A 20,804-nucleotide genomic window follows, 5' to 3' on the forward strand; every position below is an offset into this window, starting at 1 on the left:
CTCACACATCAGGCAAATGCTCTACCACTGAGCCACAACCCAAACCCCAACATAAAACTTTCAAATCCATGTGAAAAAATGTATTGTGGGGAGTAAAGAAAGACGTAATTTTATTATTTTCCCTCAAAATTTTAGAATAACTATTCCTCTGTCTGTCGCATCTGATGCCATGGGGCTGTGTCTCCATTTATCCATGTGAGGCATTTCTCTTTATTTACAGTTTTTGCTTTCATTACTGATTTCACTCCTATTTTATATGCTCCATAGACACCCACATTAGCTTGTTCAATATCGTCCTTGAATAATATATACATTCATTTAAAATGCACTGTTTGTAGCATGTGCTCAAAATGTACAGTCAGTGGTAAAATCCCACAGATTATTCTTTTCTTACTGCTCTGTTTTTCTAGGTGCTATACTTTGGGCCTTAAGTGTCTTAAGTGTGGAAGGCTTGGTCCTCAGATGGTGAGTTACTGGGAGGTGGTGGAACCTTTAAGAAGTGGGGCCAGGCGGAAGGAAGTTAGGTTGCTGGGGGTGCTGAAAAGGATGTTGCAACCCTATCCCATTCCTCTCTCTGCTTCCAGCAGCCATGAGGAGAACATGTACTCCCACCATGATGTACTGCAGTGCCACAGGCTCAGAGCAACAGGGACAAGCAGCCATGGACTGCCATCTCTGACACGGTGAGCCAACATAAATTTCCCCCTTTTGAAAATTGACTGTCTCAAGTACTTTGTCACACCGATGACATAATACACTATAGTGTGTCTTTTTTGTTTATCTTCAAATAATGCCTTTTGGTTTAACTGTCTTCACTATTTTATTTCTGTGGTTACCTTTATTATTTCTTTCCCTCATACTTTTCACTGGGCTGACTCATCTCTCCCTCCCCAACTTCACAAAATTAAGAGTTTAGCTTATTCTCATTGCATGACCTGTAATCCCACAGTCTCAGGAGGCTGAGGAAGGAGGACTGGGAGTTCAAAGCCAGCCTCAGCAACCACGAGGTGCTAAGCAACTCAGTGAGACCCTGTCTCTAGATAAACTATCTCTAAATAAAATACCAGATAGAGCTGGGGATGTGGCTCAGTGGTTGAGCACGCCTGGGTTGTTCAATCCCTAGTACAAAAATATTTTTTAAAAAAGGGTTTAGCTTATTCTTTTTCAATTCCTTGTTTTCTAACAAATATATTTAAAACTATAAACTCTTTTTTGGTGTTTGTGTATCACAGTTTTTTTTACATAGAGTATTCAATATTGCTCAATTTTTTTTTTTTTTTAACCACTGTACCCGGCAATGTTGCTCAATTCTAAGCAAGATTTTAATGTCTCTTGTAATTTCTGCTTCAATCTGGGGGTTACTTTAGTAGAGTATATTTTGATTTTTCAGAATAAAATCAAAATAAAAAGAATTAAAGAATAAGTATTCTATATTTGCTTGGAAAGAATATGTGTTTAATTTTATTCCTTGGTTTTTCAAATGACTCATACATTTATTGTTTTTTTCTCTTTTCTTTTGGTCTATCAGTCTCTGAAAAGAATATGTGAAATATCTAACAACACATGTACCTTATGTTTTTTCCCATAGCTCAGTCAGTTGTTGCTTTATTTAGTGGAGAAATGTTTATGATTATTATGTTTTATTAACCTTTGTCTCTTTTTCTAATGTATAATGCCTCTCTTTTTATTTTATTTATTTATTTATTTTTATTTAAATTTTTTGTCATACATGTATATAGGATTATAATGTCTGTCTCATTCTACCCTTTTTCCCATCCCCATCACCCTACCCTTCCCCTTGCTCCCCTCTGCATAATCCAATGTTCCTTTATTCTTCCCTACATACCCCCAACTAAGGATCAGCATCCACTTATCAGAGAAAACATTCAACCTTTGGTTTTTTGGGATTGGCTTATTTCATTTAGCATGATATTCTCTAGTTCCATCCATTTATCTGCAAATGCCATAATTTCATTCCTCTTTAAGGCTGAGTAATATCCCATTGTGTATATACACCCACAGTTTCTTCATCCATTCATCTGTTGAAGGGCATCTTGGTTGGTTCCATAGTTTAGCTATTGTGAATTGAGCCGCTATAAACATTGATGTGGCTGCATCACTGTAGTATGCTGATTTTAAGTCCCTTGGTTGTAAACCGAGGAGTGGGATACCTGGGTCAAATGGTGGTTCCATTCCAAGTTTTCTTAGGCATAATGTCCCTCTTTATCTTTTATATTTTTTGGTCTTATATTCTGCTTTGTCTGACAATAAGTATTTCTTAGTCATTTTCTTTCCTTTATACTTTATTTTTTTGTAGCATACTTGTGTATTTTCCTTTTTTCAAGTATTTTCAAATAATCTTTGTATGATAAACCTTCTGGGTCTTTTTATTGTTTATTTCACAAGTACATACAAAGATAGTTTAGCTGGATATAAATTTCAACATACTACCTTTACGTGTCTTTTCCCCCTTAATCTTGTGTGGCACTCTGTGAGAACTTCCAAGCTAAAAATATTTTCTGAATTGTGGCAATTCTCTGACATCCCTTTCAACATATTCTGCCCTCTCTGTGGTTTTTTTTTCCTACTTTTGAGACACCTATTGCATATGTGTTGACCTTTTTATGTCTATCTTCCTGATCTCTTAATGTATATTTTCATTGTTTTATCGCTTCTGGGTGTGATACAGCTGAGTTCATTAAACTCAATCTCCCAGCTCAGCAATTTGTTCTTCAGGTTTATTTCTTGGGTTGTTCATCTCAATTATTGGATTGTTATTTTTTCAACTCTCATAATTTTTTGGAACCAGGTTTTCCATTTGTTTCTTCCTTACTCTGTTAGTTCTTCCTTCATTTTACTAATATTTGTTTGAAGATTTTGTACTTATTTAGCATTTATTATCTCCATTAGTCCTGTTTCTGTTCTTTTTGTTGAATTTCTTTTATAGTGATACCCTACAGGTATCTCTTTCCTCTATCTTTGGGCATCTGTTCCCCTGGGAACATTAGTCTCCATCATTGGTAAGGTATACCTGAGAGTGGTTAGATCTTGGCTTGTGGTAGGATTGGATCCTTTGAGTGGGTGGGGCTCCCTCCCCCAGGTTGTTAATAGACAGGCTTTTATCTCCACTCGACAGGGGAATTGTTGTTTTATCCTCTTCTATTAGTACATAACTATGTATTGTTTGATCAGATACATTCCCTTCTAATTTGACACACAGAAGTGACTTCCTGGGCTTACTTGAAAAGACAAGTAAATTTATCTTAATGTGAGTTCCCAAGAGCATTCATCCAAGGGAGGGCAGGTCCTGGAGTTTGGAAACAAAACACCAGGTAATAAAGCAGGTAACAGTTGGAAGAGGGATTCTTAGAAAAGCGATTTCCTTCACCTCAGGAGAGGATAACTGCTGTTCAGCATAGCAGCCAAAGTGCATGCTTGATTCTGACAACAGCTACAATGTCAGGGCAGGCACCCTATATTCGTCAGCTTTCTGTCATTATAACAAAACATCCAAGAGACAATCAACTTAAAGAGAGAAAAAGGTTATTTTGGCTTACAGATTTGGAGGTTCTAGTCCGTGGTTGATTGGCCTCATTGCTTTTGGTCCTGTACTGAGGCAGCACCGCATGGTGTGAGTACATGGTGGAGCAAAACTGTTTGCCTCATGGCCAGGAAGAAGAAGAAAGAAAGTGGAGGAAGGGACTGGGTCCTGTAGTCCCCTTCAAGGGCATACCCCCTCAAATGACTTACCCTATTCCCACTAGGCCCCACCTCTTAAAAATTCTACCACCTCCCAACAGCATAATCACAGGAACCAAACTTTCAGCACACGGACATTTGGGGGATATTCAAGATCCAAGCTACGGCATATCCTATTGTTATCCAGCCTCAGTGTTTTCATCTGGCAAAAGGGACCCTAATAGTGACCTCAGAATATAATTGTTAGAAACCTATGAGATAACACATAAGGAGAGTTTCAAGCATCATGCCTAGTCCTTAATTGATGTTTATTAATAAATTGCAATTCCTTCTCCCAAATATTCTCAATCATTTTCTTTTTCACTGGAAAGTGATAAGCACGGGGCAAGAAAACGAGTGCTAGCAAGTTCCAGTGAGTGTGAATGTCTTTACCTTTCATTTACTATTTTTTTTCTATTTATATTCCAGCTGTGTTTCAGTTATTGCAAGTTAGAAACACACAATCTGCAATTACTTTGGTACATGTGAATCTGAAATTCAAGGAATCTTTTACCACTCTTTCTGAGTACTCAAGTCCAAGCCTTCTTTCTTGAATGGTCTCATTTTATCGGTGCCCTGGTCCTAGAAGGCAGATAGGAAGAGGGTAAATGTATTGAGCATTGCATGGAAACATTTGCAGCTTCTATTCTAGGAGTCACATGGTGACTTTACACTCTTTTTTTTTTTTCCCCCTCTCTCATTCTTCCACTCCTCTTTTACACTTTTTGCAAAACAGCTGCTATTGTTGGTTTTTCTCAGTACTACTCTTGTGAACATTGGGAACCATTCTGTTGTCAAAGTCTTTGCAGCTGGCTGCTGGCTAGTATTTTGTAATCTATTCTGAAACGTTTAATAGCCTCTCGTTTCTCAAGTCAGCTGTTTTGCATGTTAGAGATAATTGTGAGTGATGGTCAAGGCCCAGCACTCCCTTTTACATCGTGTCTTTGAAAGGCACAGAGAATTCAGATTCCTAAGGTTGATAGAATCTGACCAGTTAGTCCTTTTCTGTTTGGTGTTATGATTGTCCTCTAGTTTACTTCGAGCATGAGCACCGATTTGTCCTTGAAATCTGTGTGATTTATCGTTCTGATATGGGCGAGTGTTTTCTAAGTTGTCTTCTATTTTTATTTCTTTGCAAACAATTTTTAAGGAGTTCCAGACTTTTGACTGGGCACCAGACTTTTAAGTCTCATGGACTAATAAAAAAGGGGGGAATAAAAGGGAGTCGTGGCAGGGGGATCATTGTATTTTGCCATATGTATAAGAGGAGGACAAAAGCCATCTTCTGTCATAATCATTTCATTAAAGGATATTTTAACATCAAAACTTGGATTAAAGGAAAGTCCCTTAAGTAGGCAGCATGTAAGAGAAACTGGCTATGTGGTCCTATTTCTCTTTTTGCTGGGGATTAGTGAAAACTTTCAAAACATTTTTTTTGGGGGGGGCAGGATGTGACCCAGTGGTAATGCACTTGCCTAGCATGCAGGAGGTCCAGGGTTCTATTCCCAGCACTGCAAAAAAAAAAAAAAAAAAAAAAAAAAAAAAAAAAATAGGCATTTGGGAAAGACCACCTTAAGGGTCTGTTCACACTCTTCTAACAGTTTGCTTTGACCCCTTTCTGTTCTCTCTGTTCTGCCAAGGTTGCTCCTACCTGGCACCTTCCCATCTTGCTCCAGCGACATTTAGAGACCTTTCTCTAGGCAAACACTTCACTGCCACCTGGGAGAGCCTTTGACCATCAATCCTTAGCCTGAATGTCAGAGGAGCTGTTGATAGAAAAGCCCCCCAGAGGTAGCAGCTGTTAGCTCTGAGAACACACAGCAGCTGTTCTCCGCTGCTCCAGGTTACCTCATCCTTTACTGTGCACAAAGGTGGCTTCAGTGTTCTCCTTCATCCTTGTCCTTCTCCTCACCCCGGCTGTGAGGACCCAGTGGCTTTAATCTTGGTGCCATTACTCAAAGTCTTGGCCATTTGTCTTGCTTCTCTCAGGGTTTTCTGCAAAGTCTGCGTCGGACTCTGGAGTGTAGTCCAATGTCAAACAAAATGCAGTCCTCTGCAGAGCCGGGATTCCTATCCTTTTGGCTTTGATAACATTTTTTTCCTGAATTCCAACCAGAACTTCTGTAAAATTGTAAAGAAGATGAGGTGCCTGGTGTGCTTGAACTCTCTTCTCTACACATTTGATTTTATTCCCACATACTCTTCTGGAGAGCTGGTGGCTTTATACTGTCACTCTCTCTTTTCCCGGATTGCCAGCAATCTAATAAAACCACTCACACTAGGGGCTAGGGGTTTAATTTTCTCCTTCCCAGAGGTTCTTGCACACAATGAAGTGGAAAGAGAGCCTAGCTTTGGAGTCCAGAGGACTTAATTCCAGTCGTGGCTCTGCTGGCTGCTAGGGGCTTAGGTAATTCATATCCTTTCTCTGAGACTGTTTCTTCATCAGCAAAATGAGAATGAAAATAATAAGATTGACCTCACAGGCTTGATTTAAAAATTGGATGAGATTGTCAAAGTGCTTTATAATCAGAAAGTGTTTTGATTATCTGTTCATCCTTTTCAGAGGTTGTAATTACTAGAAACCTACTTGAGCTAGCTTAAAAAATTGGATTTGACTAATCAAGTCTCAGGAAATCAAGGGGCTGTGGAAATCCGAGTTCTCTTTCCCCACATGGAGCAGAGCTTTCTTGAGTTCGCCATCTCTGGTTCTTCTTTTATCCACTTGTAGGCACAAAATGAAGTTAAGATTTCCCAGCCTTCCTTGCACTGTGTGACTTAGGTCTGGCAAATGGTCTGTAGAAGATAGTGATACATGTCTTTTACAGGTCTGGTTACAAAATGTCCCAAGTGACCTTTCATGTCTCCTCTTCCCCCCACCCTCTCCTGGCTGGGATGATGCCAGGGACATCTTGAAACCACAGGATGGTGGAGACAGATGGAAGGAGCCTGGATCCCTGAGTCACCACTTGGAGAGAGCTCAATGGAGAGCTGTCCAACCAAGCACATTACTTTGAATTTTGAGTGAGCAAGAAATAAACTTGTGTTGGATCAAGCCACTGCAATCTGGGTTGTTTCTTAGAGTGGGTAGTCTACCTTCATAGACCATATCTCAAGTCTGCTGCTACCTGACCCCTGTATCATTTATCTCTCCTGTTGCACATTACTTTCTCTGGCTTTTCTTCATCACAGTGGAAAAAGGCCACCAGCAACCAAGCTGACCTCTCCTCCATTCAGGAGCTCAGCCTGATTACACTACAAATACTTAATTTCAAATCCCTTTGAGAAGGCTGAGCTAAGACCAGATGGCATTGGATGTCAATCCCTGAACCAGTCAACATGGGGTTGACCATGAGGATAAAAAGGAGGGGGCAGTTCCCCAGAAAAGTGGTGCTTTTCATCACTAGCCATGGAAAAGACATAAATTCAAAATTGAAAGTATGGTTTCTGCTGACTGTGTATCACTCTTGCATTGCAGAGTTGGACCATCATAAATCAGAAACCATCTTGATGGAGAGAGAGGGGACATACTTTTCTTCTTATGTACTCCAAAAGAATGACTCTCTAAGGGTGACTTTTCTTTCATCAGGTAATGATTTACTTTTAGGGGCTGGGAAGGTTTTTTCCAACTGCCCTTATGTGGTCTTAATGCAGCGTTATTACCCTTTAGTGACATGAGGCACAGAGTTGGGTGCCGCCTATTCTGGCCTGTGGGCCACCCCGGAATGTGGGCCACCACATGCATTTCGGCAGTAGGTTAGGGGTAGGAATGGTGGTCTCATCCGCTGGAGCTTGCAGTGTGATGTAAAGAAGTCTACGCAGCGGTCCTGGGATGCTGCTGTGCCGTGTGCTAGACAAAGACAGGAGTCCGATTCTCCCCAAGGTGTAGTGCTGGGCATGTGCTTTCCCTTCTGCCGGAAACAGTGCTTTCCCCTCTCCAGTCCATGATCCTGGTTCACTTCAGGACTCAGCTTGGGCACAACTTCTAGGAATGGCCCACCCACACTTGCGATTAGGTCATTTGTCCTTTGTGTTCCATTATGACACTGAAATATGAGTTGATTTTTTTAGTAATATATTTTCCCCTTCAGTTGAAAAATCAAAAAGCGTTAACTCTGGCTATGGTTTGGATATGTTTGAGGGCCCAAGGGATCATGTGTTGGGAGCTTGGTCCCCAGTGTAGCCATATTGAAAGGTAGTGGGTTCTTTAACAGGCAGGTCCTAGTGGGAGGTTGAAATGCTGTCCTTTGCTCTGGCTTCCTGTCTTGCCATGTGATTCCTTTCCTTCTTACATTTTCTTCCACCATTATGATTACATCTTCCATGTGGTCTTCACAAGATCTGAGTGTATACTGATATCACACCCTTGAACCTCCATAACTATGAGCTCAGTAAACTTCTTTTTTAATGTTACCTGGCCTCAGGTATTTTGTTATACTAATGTAAAACTGATTAATACTATGCTACAAACTTTGGAAGTCCAAATAAGCACAAAAAAGAAAATAAAAATCTCCCATTATTTCACTGTTTCAGGGGAGATATATGTACACACATGTACACATAATTTATTTTAAAAAATTATGGTTCTGTACTAACTTTTCTCTTTTAACTATATATCATGAAGGAGTTTTCATTCAGCTACAGTACAGTTTTTAAAAAGTATGCAGGGGGGCTGGGGAGATAGCTCAGTCGGTAGAGTGCTTATAAGCACAAGGCCCTAGGTTTGATCCCCAGCACCCCCCCCAAAAAAAAAGTATGCAGTAGTTTATGGATGTCCCATAATTTGCTTATCCAAATTCTTATTACTGGAAAATTATGATTGTTTCTAAATTTTTATTGTAGTAAATAACTCTGAGATGAACAGACCTGTATGTAAATCTTTGCCAACTTCCCTGATTATTTAAGATAAAAATTTCAGAAAAAGAATTGCTGGATCTAGGGTATGCAAACAAGATTAAAACAAGGTGAGATAAAGTGAGAAAGTAATGAGAGTGACTGGATTGGGCCTCTTTCTAAGAAAGAATAAAACTGGGCTTGGGAGGTTGCTCATTGGTAGACTGCTTGCCTAAATTTAAAAAAATTTTGAAAATTTTAAAAAGTAAGAAAAAATAAAAAGAAAGAAAGAAGAAAGACTTCAGAAAGAAAGAGGAAAACCATCCCAGGATTTCCCCTCCCTAGCAGATCTCCTCTTATGTCTCGTGGACAGAACTTTGCAGAGACCAGGAATTGACAATAAAAGTGAGACTACATGATTGACTTAGATCACCCAGATGTATCCTATGGGTTTCAACATTTCAAAACAAAAAAAATTTTTTTTGTTACTAAGGAAGATTTAGGAATAGCTGTAGTCCAGGAACAAAGTAACTTCCATACTTACTACAGGTTATTAAAATGTTTAAAAACATTTTCTAATTTGAGAGCTGGCAAATCCTTCCTCACTGTCATCTTTGTTTACATTTATTTCTTTGAGTACTGGTGGGTGTAAACATTTTGTTCAAGTATCTATTAGTCACTGTATTTCTTCTGTGATTTGCTGAATCACATTGTTTCATGTATCATGCACAAAAGCACATCCTTTCAAAAGTGACTGTGTTTTATTGTTTGAATCCTACAGAGCCCCAAACTACTTCTGGCAGTTGGCATGAAGCGAGGACTTGTCAGATAACGAATGTCTCCATTTACATATGCCTGCACACAGTTCAGTAATAAACAAGGGTAGGTAGGTGGGAGAGTGGTTCACAGTGCAGAGACTAAAAAGTTGTGGAAAACAAACAAAGAAGCCTGGAGACAGAATAGCAGATTTTCCCAGGACGAGTCAGGCAGTCATGTCCAAACTCAGCTTCCATTTGTTCAATATGTTTTTCATTGGCCAGCATTTATATTGGTTTTTACAATGACCATTACAATGTCATCCTGATTTAAGCAGAACGAGTGCTGATGGGCTATAGAGGGAGGAAAAAAATCTATCACTGGAGAAAACCAAAACCCAAACATTAATTACAGAATTGTTCACCCTAACTGTGATCCTTTTGTTAATGAGTCCTGTGTAATTATCACCCAATTTTATGAGTGTGAATTTGCAGTTAGAAAAAATTGGTTATGGTTTCTTACAGCTAAAATTATAAAACTCTAGAGAGCAAAGGCAAGAAATATCAGTCTATTGCCAGAGAACTAATATGGTGAGTCATTGGTTTGAATCCTGAGGTTTACGGGGACTCAGTAAGCAAGAGAAACTCCTGGAAACTTCTTGGGGAAGGAAGAGCATCATCTGTCTTACACACCCAGGAGTCTGAGATTCTGAATGAGGAAAGTGAACAGATTTTAATCTCACAATGAAAAATAAAAAAAGGAGTCTTTTTTGTTTAAGGTGAAAAAAACAAAGAATCATCTTCTATGAAGCCTTAAATAAATGATTTGGGTCTCTTTTTTTATGTGACTAATGATCTCCATCTGCATATTGGTGAATCAGCACTGCATTCAGGTAATGAAAATTATGCAGCCTTTGGTTCATCAATAACCAATTACCTGATTATGTTAACATGACAACCTTCATGTAGAAATAGTTATTTAGCATTGTAATAGTTGATACAATGCTGCTAAATTGACTTTTACAATCATTTATTTGAATCTAATTCTAACAGTATATGCTTATGGTTGGCTTTTTTTTTTTTTTTTTTTTTTAACCTTAGGGAATGAATGCATCAAATCACTCCTGCTTTTTTTTTTTTTTTTCAATGATTAAAAATTAAAATGACTTTTGCAGGAAGGCTCTGTGGACCATTCAAAGGCTGTGTAATTGATTACTAAATTATATAATTGGTTGCAAAAGACTATAACCCTCCTCCATCTTGACAAGAGAGCAATCAATGGCAATGAGGAGCTGACGGGAACCAGGAGGCAGGCACGTGCTGAAATTCATTTACCTCCCCTGGCACTCAGGTATGTGAAGAGACTATGGAGATGTAGTGATGAGCCAGGTCCTATGATTCTGCAACCACCGTCCTCTCCCACTCACATATGAGTTTCTGACCATGGGTCAGAATTCCCTGGAGCCCAAACCTGCTTGCTTATTTTATAATATTCATGGTATCAAGTTTGAAATGATATTATAGACTGAATGTTTGCTTACCCCCAACTCCATGTGTTGAAGCCCTAAATACCACTTTGAAGGTGGTACCTTTGGGAAATAATTAGGGCAAGTTAGGTCATCAGGGTGGGACCTTTACAATGGGATCAGTGTCCCTATGAAAAGAGGAGGAGACACCACAGCTTCCTCTGTGCCAGGAAGAGCCTTTGCCAGGAACTAAATCTTGGACCGTGAGGCCTCCAGAACCGTGAGAAATTTCTGTGACTCAGGCCATACAGTCTTCAGTACAATTTTGTTAAGGCAGCCCAAGCAGACTATGAGACTTGAGGTTTAGATTTCAGAGGATTCGATCAACGAATTGGATTTTTCAGAGATACTGTTTGATGACCCAACCTTTCTTCATATTCATTCTTTCTTCATTTTTGTCAATAATCATTATCGCACCTCATCAACAATCATGGGATATACAAATTCATTACTTCATTAAGTATTTATTAAGCATGTACTAATAATGTAGCTGTTTTGGTCTTAAGCTCTGACTAGGGTACAAAGAGAAATGAGCACCAGTCACTGTAAATGGAACTCTAAAATTTATACCTGAATTATAAATAAATAAATAAATGATAACCATTACAAAGGGGACTGAACTAAACCAGGTGCTGTGGGAACCCAGGGGGTAAGATTTCCAGAGGATTTTCCAAGATGTGAGACATTTGAGTTTCACTAAGTAATATAAATGTGTTTGAAAATGAATATTACCCTAATGTCATAGGTCATAAATTATGACAAATATTAAACATATAGAAAGTGCTATAATAGATTCCTGTGTGTCCACAAAATAATACAAGTAACTTTTTTGTTTTAAAGATATCCCCCCTTACTTTTTATTTTAAATTTTAGAAATAAAATGCAATCATTACAGTTTCAGTCTTATCCTTTATCCCTTTTTTTTTCTTACGCAGAAGTAACATCTATTCTGAAATTGATGCACATCACTATACATGTTTTAGAATGCTTACTCATGGCTAAATATGTACTTATAGTTTTGTTGTATTTTTTAATGAACACCGTAGCATTCTTCTAAAACTTGCTGTTTTTGTGTACCCGTGTTTTTGAGACTTATTCTGATGTTAGTAAGTTGTTGCTGCATTTTTTTGGTAGAGGTCATGAATCAGGAATATAATAAACATTTTTATATATATTTCTTGGGCACTTGAAGGTATTCTCTAGTTAGAGGTAGACACTGGAGTTCTAAACACCATTTTAAAGAAATTCTTTGATTGTATTTTAATCATTTCAAGCAGGTATTGCTCCTACTAGGAAGGTGCTTCATCCTTGAACACAAACTGCAGTGTGAACCTTGTTGGTCACAATAATAAAACAACCGCAGTCATTGTTTATGAGGGGCTTCCTATGTGCCTGGTACTGTTATAAGTGATTTACCTGAATAAACTACTTTAACATTTGCAAATCATACATTTTAATACATGATCAGGTATATAATATCACCAATCCTCTAATTTCATTGCACTGGATGGGAGGAGACCTCAGACATGACTTTTTCTCACATCCCATTGACCAGAGCTCTGTCACATGACCACACATAGCTGCAAAGGAGGCTTGAAAGCATATCTTTAGCTGGGTGAGTATGTGCTCAGACAAAACTTGGTAGTTCCCTAACCAAAGATAAAAGAGGAGAACAGATATTAGGAAATAACTACAGTCTTCATTTAAAAAATTAGTATCCATTTTTAAAGATGTAGAAAACTGAAGAACAGAGAATGTAAATGATTTGTCTATAAGCACTTAATTGATAACTAGTGGACATGGTATTTAAGCTCTGTGTTTTTTGTTTGTTTTTGGTCTTGACAAGTCCAACAGTCTTTCCCATCTATTAAACTCTCCAGTTTCAAAGCTAGTCTATTTTAAATAATTCATTAAGGAAAATGTGATGTTGGTTTTCTATGCATTTTCTTATAATCTTCATTGTTAAGAAAAAATTTGTGGGAACAAGTTGAGGTTCTATTTAGTGCAGTTTCAAACCACTCTATTTTTTTTTAAATCAACAATATAAGACATAAAATACTCAGAGCTTAATGTCTGCTTTTTGACCAGATCCTAAGTTCTCACTTGACTCCTTAAGGATCTCCTAAAAGTTCTTAACCTCTGGCAAATGGGATTCATCCAGTGATGTGGGACCAAGAAAGACTGGTTCTACTTACCTGTTTTGAATCCATTCCAAATAATGCTTCCTTGTCAATATCTGAGGATGTGTGATCATTGCTGGGATCATGCTTTTTGGACATCAGTTGTTTGCAGAGCACTGTGATTGTGTGTGTGTGTGTGTGTGTACTCTACGTGTGGAGGGAAGGGAGGCACAAAATATGCAACAAGATCAAACAAAGATCACTCTGCTTCCAGGTACGGGCTTTCCCTTTTGAGGCCAATGAGAACCAGAGTTGGCCCGGATTTAAAAAAAAAAAAAAAAAAGTTATCCACAAGAAGTTTGAGGACAAAAGGAAATGATGACAAATAAGGAAAATGAAAAACTGTGAGCTCCACTTGGTATAAAATAGATTGAATTAGTAATGTATAATCTGAAATTGTACTACCAACTGAATCAAGCCCAACAATACTTCAAAAAATACATTTGAGTTATTTACCAACCAAAGTTTTAACACAAAAGTTTGGACGATTTGGTGAGGATATGGATTTCTCAAGACTTTAATAAGGAGTGTTGAATTTTAATGATAATCTTCTCAAGCTACCAAAAAGAAAAATAAAGGGTGAAACAGAAAAAAAAAAAAATCAATGGGGTGGTACATAAAACTAAAAATTAATGAGCAACGATTCTGTGATGTTCACATATAGTCATTCATGGGTATATTCAACATTTTTTAGGTACAAGCAAGTATGGCAATGGGATTCAATTTCCGTGTGTGATGTTTTACAGTTTAAATTTTTTTTCACATAATTATTTCATTTGACACAGGTTGAAATCAGAAAGCAGTTCCACTCAGGAGCTCATGATGTGGAGAGGAGGTGAAAGTAGTATACAAAGAATGTACTGGACAAAGTGGCAAATATCCCCTGGGAAAGTGTAGGGAATTCAGAGAAGGATTATTGCCATAGTCCCATAAGTAGTTTCCACGTGTGTGAGACATTGTCTGTGGGTTCGAAGCTCCAACCCTACCCTTTGATGATCTCCTCTGTTTTGCAAAGAACTGGAAGTCTGAAAACTATATTTTCTCTTAGTCATATTTTGCTAGGAATAGGAAACACTGGCTAGAGATTAGAATGTGCTTTTAATTATCTACTCCCAGAACTGGTGCTTGGTTAGTTGGGAGCCTCTGCCTTCGTGAGCTTTTTGTGTGTTGCCGGGGATAGAACCCAGGCCTCCTGCATCCTAAGCTGGTGCTGGACCAATGAGCTACAATCCCAGCCAACTTCATGAGCTTTTGTCAAACAGAACTGGGTTTGCTTTTACTCAAGCAGAGAAAACAAACAAAAGCAATTCAGCAGACGTTGGTCTTTCAGACCCCTGACATGCGTTTTCACACTTTCTTACTCTTCCATCAGACCTCCAGAGGGGACGACCAGTGTTTTACTTTTGTGTTTCTAAGGAAAAATGACTGATAAACAGATTGCATCCAATAAGGCTCAGGCAGGTGAGTGCTCGTCCATTCAGTCTGAGCATGAATTGGAAAAAAACTTTCAAGAGGACAAAGTCCTAGACCTGGGATCATAGTTTGGCAAAGGGAGCGCAGCCTGGGTCTCAGTGCTCACTCACCTCCTTAGGTAGGTGTTTTTGTTCAGTAAACAGCCTGCACAACTGCACGGATTGGCCTGGGCAACACCTCAAACAAACTCACTCAGGTTTACCACTGGGAACTTTATTTCCATCCTGTGGCTGTGACTGGTACCATTTCATAGATGCCCAGACAGACACTCATTTCTCCACTTATTCATTCATAAATAGTATTAGGAGTCAACTATGTTCTTGGTTCTGTACCAGGCGCTTTAGAAACTAATGGGATAGAAAGTTCTTAAAATGATGATAAGGAGCTGGATGCGGTGACCCACACCTGTAATCCCAGCGGCTCAGGAGGCTGAGACAGGAGGATCCCAAGCTTAAAGCCAGCCTCAGCAACTGTGAGGTGCTAAGCAACTCAGTGAGACCCTAACTCTAAATAAAATACAAAATAGGGCTGGGGGTGTGGCTCGGTGGTCGAGTGCCCCTGAGTTAAACCCTGGTACTCTGTCCCCCACACCCACCCTGCTGGAAAAAAAAAAAAAAAAAGATGATGATAATGCAGTGACCAGAGATGGGTCAAGCCGCGCAGAGAAGTTACCTTTGCGGACCAGTGTTGAGGAAGTGGGTTCTGTGCTCCAGGTCTTTCCTTACCCGGATCTCCACCTGCCTTCACCTCCACCTTCAGGCCTCACTCCCAGTTGTTTACAGTGACTTTCTTGACTTAAGGACTGACCTGAGATCAAGGGTTTCAGGGACAGAGAGGTGATCTTCCTGCAGTTTAAGCCCTGTGGCTTTGATTTTGTCCTAACTGGAGGCCCTTTTCTGTGCTTCACTTTTCCTTCTCATCCCAGGGCTTTGTGGTTTTCTTCCTGGCCCACCATTGCCAGCTTCTGGATGGTTTTCCCTTTAAAAAATAGGTCTCATTGGAGGGCTGTGGGCGGAGCACAAGGCCTGGGGTCCATTCCCAGCACCACAAAATGAAGGATAAATACATAAATAAATAAAAATAAATAAATGTCATTGTGCAGTTTTGAGGTTTACTATATGGTGCTACAGGATACATCTCGAGAGTTAAGTGGTGGCTGTGAAGCAGGTTGACATATCTGTCATCTCACTAGTTGCTTTGTGTGATAAACAAAGCTGAAGTTTACTTAGCAAAAAGATCCCTAACACTACACTTTTATTAACTTTAGAGCTCAGGTTGTACATTAGATCCCTAGACCCACGGGTCCCACATACCTGCCTTCGCGTATCCTTTGACCTACGTCTGCCCATTTCTCCTGCCCACCCCCGACCATGGTAACCAGTGTTTCATTCTCTATATGGGTGTATGTGAGTTTCCTCTCCGCTTCCCTCTTTATTCCACCTAAAAATGAGATCATGAAATATTTTTCTTTCTGCTTCTGATTTTTTTTTTTCATTTAACCTAATGTTCCTCTGGTTTCATTCATGTCCTAGCAAAGGGCAGCACTTCCTTCTTTTTCAGGCTGAATAATGTTCCTTCCTGTGTACATACCGGTCCTCCGTGTCCGCTGGTCAGTCGGCGCGCTCTCCGGTTGTCTGCACACCTGGGCTCTGGCGCACAATGCGCCCGAGAGCGGATATCTTCGGGGGTGGCGGGTCGTTCGCCCTTGGTGTGCGCCCACTTTTAGGTCGTGTCGCTCTCCTTTCCGCCCACCTGGAGGAAAACACGAGAATGTGGCTCCTCCCTTACGCTTCTGGACTTAATAAGCAGCCAGCTCTTCTGACGTTGCTGAGGAACAGGTAGAAGGTTAAATGTCCTGCCCTCCGCATCTGCTCTTTAGGACAACTAGAGATAGGCCCCTGGGGGTGTGGGTGGCTCTTTAGGTAAAGTCTGCAGAGGGAATTCCCGGGTATATTCCCATAGGTCACCCAGAAAGCCTCGTGATGATCAGGTAAGATGGGCATCATCTCCATTTTCAAACACGTTAAGAAATCAGCTGAGACCATTGCTAGCCACCTTTAGAGCTGGACTTGAACCTATCCTAACTACGCAGCTGCTGTTCATTTCACTCATTCACACACACTCCCTTCAACCACTGAGGACTTCAGTGAGAAGAGAGCCCTTAGGATGCTTTCATTATTGACATATACCGAAGGCTTTTTACATACCAGGCATAACACTAAATCTTCACAACCTTATGAGGTACATTTCACTATTAGCCCATTTTATAGATGAAAAAACTGAGGCTTCAAGGAGTTAATTTCCTTGCCCAAAGTCACATGGTTTATAGTCACATGGTGGAGAAACAAAAAAACTGCTGAAGCAACTCCTAGTCCAAAAGGCCTGGGGACCAGGAGCTCCAATAGCAGGAGCATATGGATGTCCCAGCTTAGGAAGAGAGAATAAATCCTCGCTTCCCCCATCTTTTTGTTCCATTGATGTCCTCCATGAATTGCATGATGCTCACCTCATTGGTGAGAGTCATCTTCTTTACGCAGTCTACTGATTCAAATGTTAATCTCTTCCAGAGACATCTGAAAATAATGGTTTACCAGCTATCTGGGCAGCCCTTAGCCCAGTAAAGTTTACACATCAAATTAATCCTCACAACAGTGTAGGCAACTGCCAGTTGCTTGATGACATTTTGTCATTAGCACGCTAGATGTAAAAGCCAGAAGTTTGAGCCTGTATTATTTGTGGGGCCAAATGCAAAATAAAATGGAGGTCCTCTTGTTCAAAAAGCAAGAAAAGGGTGCCATTAAAAATGTTACAATATACAGTCACTTCCTTTCTTTCTTTAGTAGCATTGGGCTGGGGGTATAGCTCAGGGTTAAGCATGGTTAGGCCCCGTATTCAGTACTCAACACTGAAAAAAATTATTAGCATACATCTTGCTATTCTTCTTTATATTCTGCAATGATATTTTTTAAAAATATAAATTTAAAAGCATTTAATTCATATGCGGAATCACAGAAATTGCACAACTCATCTTTTGGACTTGGTTTATGTATGTGTCTTGTTCTTATTGTAGTACTGGAAATGCTGCACAAAACTCAACTCACTCAACTGTTTTTATTTCACTTCTTCATATGCCCACCTTATATACTCTTTCTCTCCATCTCAAAACAGTACAAATTCATTCTCTTACAGTGTCCCCTCCCCACTTTTAAACTGATGTATTATAGTTGTACCTAATGGTGGGATTTGTTGCTACTTATTAGTGCATGCACACAATATAATAATAATTTGACCAATTTTACTCCCCAGGACATCCCCGCCTCTCCTTCTCCCACCTACTGGTCTGTTTCCTCTCTTCTACTGATCTGCCTTTGATTTTTATGAAGTCTCCTTCACTTTTCTTTTCTTTTTTCCTCTCTAGCTCCTCATTAAGAGAAAACATACAACCCTTGACCTTCTGAGTTTAACTTGTCTTGTTTAATTTAACATCATGATCTCAAATTCCATCCATTTTCCTATAAATGACAGAAATTCATTTTTCTTTATGGCTGCATAAAACTCCATTGTGTATATATACCACGTTTTCTACGTCAGACATGTAGGCTGGTTGCATCGTTTGACTCTTGTGAATTGTGCTGCTATAAGCATGGTCTCCCAACACTCTGAATACTCTGGGCATGGTGTGCTGTGCCTCTTATCCCCAGGACCTGTAAGTAGAATAAGTTTTGCTTTCCTGTGCCTCTTCTGTGCCTCGTTTTGTGGCTGCTCCTGACTGACTATCTCATGAAAGAACACAGAACACCCCCCAGCCCAAGTCTGGCAGTGAGGGGACCCCATCGGTCTTATCTTCAGTCCTCAAAACCTCCTAGAAAATATGATGACTTCTCTTGTGGTTTCCTGAGTGTGTTGGGGGATGTGGGGCAGCTGAGAAATCACACACTGTTATCTGCAGAATCTGGGGCACTTTACAAAAAGAGCTGGAGATAAACTTCAAGGAATGGTTGAATCAGAAAATATTTCATGAGGACAGGCATAGGGTATTACAGGCGCAATCAAGAAGGACTGGAGAGCATGTGGAGCAATTCAACTCTGGAAGGGTATGTGATTCAGTGCTTTTTGGAAGTCACTATACTCACTTTCATGCAAATCATGTGTCACTCTGCAGGACTCATTGTTCAAAGATCCTATAAAAAGAAATCCTTCTTCCTTTACTTTGTTCCAGGCGACTTCCTGTTGGCTGAAAAGGCAGAAAGGATAGGTATTCACAGAGGTTTATAAGCATGAATTAAAGCTTAGGGCTGTTCCCTGAGGACCACGTGGCCTGGAATTCAGCCTGCATTTATGAATAATGCAAAGACACACTAGGGAAAAAGGCGGCGTGATGGGTGGGCCTAGCTAGCTCGGCTCCTCAGCGCTGTCCTTCACTTAACCCAGACCTGGGTTTGTTTACTAGCAAGCTCATTAACCTTTGCGACTTCCCGTCCTCATCTGAAAATGAGGACGATAACAATTCCGACTTCACAGGACTGTTATGACTGTTGGAAGAGATAATGAATTTGAAGTGCCTGGCATATAGAGGCACTTGAAAAATGCCAGCTCCTCTTCTTCATTTCTACCTTCTCTGAATTCTTAAAAGGCTCTTCCTTGAGTGCCTCATAATTTGGTAGCTAATTGCACACTATCTTCTGCAGTTTGCTGTCTCTTCCAAGTAAATCTTTCTTATGCATCACAGAATTTACCAAGGAGACGTTGGCTGTTTTCATAATATCTAAATGTTCTGCTGTATGGTGTATAAAGTTGGTCTGAAGATTTCTTTCCTATGTCTTTTGAATCCTCCACTTGCCCAGCTTGTAGCTGAACACGGGCGGGGGGACTCTGCAGTCTGTGTTAACTGATGGATGGCTCATTACCAGAAACACAACTCCCTTTGGAAGTTACTTCAATGAGAGTGAATCAGAGTTTCACTTTGAAGAAAGAGCACAGTGTATTTGCAACATCCTAAAAGAAAACTTGTCACCTTGAGAATTTTCAGTCCTCTAGATTAAATATAAAATGATTGTTAATTCTTTTTCATGGGAGCACTCTGCTAAAGTTAAAAAGTACCGGTGGCTCACTGTCCTTTCAAGAGGGAAGCACAATACTATAATGGTACGGTAGAGCCCATTGCTAAGCAACAGAACCAGGTCTAGACTGCACAGGAGCAAAAATTCTTTGTTCAGTATGATGAAGAATCATCAAATGGAAAATGCTTAATAGAATCTTTACCTGCAACAATAGCACTCATTATTTTTCAAAGCACGAATCAGCAGTTAATAACTAATTTTCATGGGAATCTCTGACAATAGCTCACAGCTTTATTTTCTAAATGAAGGGTTTCGAGGTGAAGTTTTCAGATAATCAATTTTATGGAAGGAACAGATCTGACATCTGGACTAGAGTCACTGGTCTCTGTGTTCTTGGATTAATCTAGGATTTTAAAAATCCATCTCAAATAATTTTAGTACTGGCTAATTCTGATGGGAATGATTGTCAGTGTAGCTTCTTCTGGGAACCTGTTAAAAATGCCAATTCTTGAGCCCCATCCAAGGCTTATTGAGTCAGAAACTCAGTCCTCTGCACTTTCTCAAACCCACCAGGTGACTCTCATGCAGTTAAAATTCTGGAACCACCGAATTAGAAGATCAGGATCTCTGTATGAGACACACGCGTAGACACTGAAGAGTTAATACAGTTTGTACTAGTGGCCCATTTGAACCAGTGTTGAACTGCTGAATCATTTTGAACTGGGGAAGAAATTTGTGCTTGTGACTCAGACAGTATCCACAGAGAAAATAGCACATAAAATGGAGAAGACTTCAAGGTAGCCTTCCCTAGCTTCCTGCTAGAACCGGAGCTGTCCATAAATACCTTCCACTTGCTTTCATACAATAAAAAGAGTCACTACTTAATGAGGTCATTTGTCCATCCATTGTTCGTGGGGCCACTACTGTGGGCCAGGCAGTGGGGCAGGTCTTGCAAATAACTCTTTGTAATAAAAAGATGGCATTTTGCCTAGTCAACCATAATAAGCTTATGCAGAACTGGAGGAGTCATTTCTTGAAGTTGGAAATTGTACAGACCAGAGTAATAGCCAAGAGGCACATAAATAGCTAAGGTGTAGAAGTATCATTAGTGACATTTCTCTAACTGTGGCAGGTTAAAAATGGTCACAGATTCTTTGACTTCCTTCCCTTGAGAGGGGAGGCCTAATTCTCTTCTTGAGTCTGGGCTGTGGCTGCTTTGAGAGAGAAGGGACTCTGCAGTTT

At 39.9% G+C, this 20,804-nt stretch overlaps 1 protein-coding gene across 1 annotated transcript in view; it reads left to right on the forward strand.

The window, feature by feature from the left end:
• Positions 1–584: 584 nt before the first annotated feature.
• Positions 585–20,804, forward strand: part of Cradd (CASP2 and RIPK1 domain containing adaptor with death domain) — a 195,289-nt gene continuing 175,069 nt past the window's right edge. The window contains exon 1 of the mRNA XM_047550996.1: positions 585–683. The gene's annotated coding sequence lies outside the window, so the exon portion shown is untranslated. The remainder of the gene's footprint in view (positions 684–20,804) is intronic.

The sequence above is a fragment of the Sciurus carolinensis genome, chromosome 4, assembly GCF_902686445.1.
Source record: "Sciurus carolinensis chromosome 4, mSciCar1.2, whole genome shotgun sequence".
NCBI classification, from domain to species: Eukaryota; Metazoa; Chordata; class Mammalia; order Rodentia; family Sciuridae; genus Sciurus; species Sciurus carolinensis.